We start from the raw sequence: 5,000 nt of genomic DNA on the forward strand, positions 1-5,000 counted from the left end.
CAAAAAAATTTTTTTTTCTCGGTGACTCAAAACATCAATTTTAGACTCCCCTGAGTATGAAAAGTGAAACGAAAATCATTTTTGAGAAGAAAAAATTTTTGTATGGGAGGGCCCCTGCTAGAACATATTTCCCAAGTGCGTCGATTTTGGGTCGCCGACACAAGCTCGGGTCAAAAAAATTTTTTTTTCACGGTGACTCAAAACATCAATTTTAGACTCCCCTGAGTATGAAAAGTGAAACGAAAATCATTTTTGAGAAGAAAAAATTTTTGTATGGGAGGGCCCCTGCTAGAACATTTTTCCCAAGTGAGTCGATTTTTGGGTCGCGACACAAGCTCGGGTCAAAAAAAATTTTTTTTTCATGGTGACTCAAAACATCAATTTTAGACTCCCCTGAGTATGAAAAGTGAAACGAAAATCATTTTTGAGAAGAAAAAAATTTGTATGGGAGGGCCCCTGCTAGAACATTTTTCCCAAGTAAATTCGATTTTACCCGGTGAGTCAAAAAATTTTGAAAAAAATATTTTGCCAAAATCGTGTTCATTGCCTATTATAAGTGTTGCGATTTGGATTTTTTTTGGATCGAAGTAACCATAGGAAAAAGTAATATTGTAAGCCGCATGAAAAATAGTTTAAGGAAGCTATGATTTTTTGTTAAAATGGGTATATAAGCGGGAACAATTGTTGAATAAAGCAGTTTTCGTTAATCGGTTGAAGTAGAAACAGCGAAGAGTGAAGGTTTCTTTTATCAGAGCTCTGGTTTTCGGCACCTTACCCCCTTCTGTCTGAATAGGCTCCCCAAGCACTGGATAAGGAGCAACTAGCGGGAAGGTCTGGTAAGCGGGACGAATAACCACCTCTGCTTCACCGGGAAAACTCCGTTACCGTCGCACTGAGTCTTCAGCAAAAGGATCAGTCCTTCGCGTGGTCTGCTGAAGAAGCTCGGCGTGTAACATTTGGTGGCTCCAGAGAGGAAGAAATCAAAAGACGTCGTACCGTCGAACCGAGAAAAGAAGATATCGTTTTGAAAACAGAATCGTTCGATCGAAGAATCCGTGACGTAGAACATTTCGATTGAAGATAACTGATTATTCCTGTTCATCGGAAAGGAATCTGCGATTTGATTAACAATTGCGCAGGTATACTAACTTTCAACCATGGCGAACAGGAAACTATATTTCGTGGAAAATGAAAACGGAAATTGTCGTTTGTGCTACGAAGCTGACGATCCCAATGAAATGGTACGCTGCGATGAATGTGATCGCTGGTATCACGCTTCATGTGCAAAGATACTGCGATTACCGAAATATGATGAAACATTTACGTGTGAGAAGTGTAACGACGATAGAGCTGAATATTCACGGATGTCAAAGAATGATTCAACAATCCAAGCGTTAGTAGAAGCTTTGAAAGCAAGTGGTCTGAACGCAGCAACGAGTATGAAGCGCATGTCGCTTAGCAAATTGCCATATTTTGATGGAAAACCCAAAGATTGGTCCAAGTTCAAACGAACCTTTGAAGAAACCTCTAAGGAAGGAGAATTCAGCAATTTAGAGAATCTTAACCGTCTTCAGCATGCATTGAAAGGAGATGCGGAACGATGTGTTCGGAGATTATTCCTTGATCCGGATAATGTTCCAACCATCATTTTGAAACTAGAAGAACAATTTGGAAGACCAAAACAAGTGTACAGCGATTTGTTAAAAGAAGTCTTGAGAGTGAAGCTCGATAACGAAATGAAGATTCCCGAGCTATCAGATGCATTAGAAGACATGATTACTAACCTCAAGGCTATGAAATGGGAGGCATATTTACAAGATCATCGTTTAGTAGATGAATTAGCCTTCAAGTTATCAACAAGCAAGCAATTAAAATGGATAGAATACAAAGAACATATTGAGAAAGCCTACGAAGTACCGAACGTGCTACATTTCAGTCAATGGCTTCTTCCTATAGCTGAAAAGATTAGAAAGCTGCCTAAAAACGCAGAACGACCACGACAATCGGTAAATTTTAACCAGCCTCAAAATGTAAGTGTTCCATCGAATCACCAACGTCCACCACAATTGAATTATAAACGGCCTATATATCCTCGAAATACACCATCAGGACAGCAACCGCGAAACACTCGACCATTCGTAAAACCATCTAATTCACACCAAGGAAGCATTCAACCGCGTATCCCTCAACAATCATGCCCATTTTGCAATGGATGCCATGCATTGCATCGATGTGAACGTTTTAAGAATATTCCAGCAGATGAGCGGCTCAAGGTAGCTATAGACAGCAAACAGTGTCAAGCATGTTTAAAATCTAACAATCATAATATGAGCAACTGTTACGCGGCCAAGGAATGTGGTATTCAAGGTTGCAAAGAACAACATCATCAGTTGTTGCACATTGAAAACACAGCGAGGATGAATTATCATCAGACTATACAGAACGTATATTTTCAAATCGTTCCTGTTGTGTTACGAAATGGGAATATTACTGTGAAAACCCACGCTTTCCTGGATGCTGGATCATCACTAACATTAATTGAAGAAAAGATGGCAAATAAATTAAAGTTGGACGGAGCGAAGGACCCTCTTATGCTTACATGGACGCAAAATCTTTCGATGAAAGAAGATAATAGCAGAAGAGTAAACTGCATGATCCGTGGCGTCAACGAAAAGAAAGAGCACGAGTTAAAAGGCATTCGAACGGTGAAGAACTTACAATTGCCAAACCAGTCACTGTCTGGGACAAAGCTAGCAGTTCGATATCCGTATCTGAAAGATATTAAAATAACGGATTATGAAAAGGCATATCCTACTATATTGATTGGATTGAATCATAGCCATTTATTAATGCCATTAGGCCGGAAAATGGGACGACCAGATGAACCAATGGCGATTAAAACAAAGCTTGGTTGGTTGATTTTTGGCATTGACAAATCAAACGCAAAAATGGAAGAGAATCACATATTGATTCATAAAAGCGAAGAATTGATGACCGATATGATGAAAAGATATTTTTCAACCGAGGAGTTTGGAGTGAAACCTGTGAAAACAGTGAAATGTCAAGCGATAGAAAGAGCCAAGTCTATTATTCAGCAAACACTCAAGAAAAAGGATGGTCGATACGAAGTAGGCTTGCTTTGGAAGAATGACGACATCGTTTTACCGAATAGCTATAACAACGCACTTCGTCGCTTGGTAACACAAGAAAAGCAACTAGATAAAAACCCGGAATTGAAAACGTGGCTGTGCAATACCTTCAAGGAGTATCAGCAGAAAGGATATCTGCGTAAGCTGAGTCAGGAAGAAATATCTCGACACTCTCCAAGAACATTCTACATCCCACATTTCGTGATAGTAAACAAAAATAAGCCAATTCCGAAACCAAGGTTAGTTTTCGACGCCGCAGCAACGATTAACGGTGTTTCTTTAAATTCAGTATTGCTAACCGGACCAGATGAAATGGCATCATTGTTTGGAGTACTTTTGAGATTCCGTGAAGGACCCATCTGTATATGCGGGGACATCAAGGAGATGTTTCATCAAGTAAGAATACGTCCAGAGGATCAAGACGCACAGCGAATTTTATGGCGAGACGGCAACTCTAGTAAGAATCCCGATACCTACGTCATGCAGGTTATGACGTTTGGAGCAACGTGTTCACCAGCGTGTGCTCAGGTTGCGAAAAATCGAAATGCCGAGGAGAACAAAAACAAGTATCCGTTAGCACTCGAACCTATTAAAAATCAACACTATGTGGATGATTACCTCGATAGTTTCTTTTCGATGGAGAAAGCAATCGCAACAGTAAAACAAGTCATCGAAGCCCACGATGATGGAGGATTTTATATTCGAAACTTTGTGTCAAACAAACAGGAGTTAATGAACAATATTTCGCAAGAACGCCATCAAGTAAGAACTTTGGTTGATATTAAAGAAAAGGATGAAGCTATGGAAAAGATTTTAGGTGTTCAATGGAATACTCGAAATGATTATTTTAGCTACAAAGTCGATCTGAAACGTATTGGGCAAAACACGAAGCAGAAAATAAGCATTTGGTGGTCAGTAATGATAATGCTCCACCTGGAAAATGGTTAAAGGGAAAGGTAGTGGAAACAGCAATAGCCCCGGATGGACAGGTACGATCGGTTATTGTAAAAACTATACAAGGATTGATAAAAAGACCAGCTATAAAGGTTGCAGTCATAGATGTGACGCCGAAAGAGCATCTTCTAGTAGTGAACAAATTTTCGAAGAAACCTGGCAAAAGAGATCAATCGGATAATGCGAGCAGCCCAATGAAGAAGAAATACAAGATCGAATCGCGCAATTAAGAATCAAGGAAATTGAAACAAAAATCACAACGCTGAAGATATTATTTTGCATAATTCACCGGGTTGAATTATGGAGGGGAGTATGTTGCGATTTGGATTTTTTTTGGATCGAAGTAACCATAGGAAAAAGTAATATTGTAAGCCGCATGAAAAATAGTTTAAGGAAGCTATGATTTTTTGTTAAAATGGGTATATAAGCGGGAACAATTGTTGAATAAAGCAGTTTTCGTTAATCGGTTGAAGTAGAAACAGCGAAGAGTGAAGGTTTCTTTTATCAGAGCTCTGGTTTTCGGCACCTTACCCCCTTCTGTCTGAATAGGCTCCCCAAGCACTGGATAAGGAGCAACTAGCGGGAAGGTCTGGTAAGCGGGACGAATAACCACCTCTGCTTCACCGGGAAAACTCCGTTACCGTCGCACTGAGTCTTCAGCAAAAGGATCAGTCCTTCGCGTGGTCTGCTGAAGAAGCTCGGCGTGTAACAATAAGGGACCAGGTCAGCTCACACGCATTTTTGGAGACCATATGGAAAGTGCGTCTGGGATTGCGGAAATTAAGTTTAGAGTGTTAAATGATGGTTTCGCAATCCCGAAAGGCTCAAAATCCACCCTAAGGTCCCCTGGGTGAAATGTGGTTTCCAAGGTGTGAGCGCTATCGGTGATAGAGTTGG

Source organism: Anopheles moucheti, assembly GCF_943734755.1.
Source record: "Anopheles moucheti chromosome X unlocalized genomic scaffold, idAnoMoucSN_F20_07 X_unloc_28, whole genome shotgun sequence".
NCBI classification, from domain to species: Eukaryota; Metazoa; Arthropoda; class Insecta; order Diptera; family Culicidae; genus Anopheles; species Anopheles moucheti.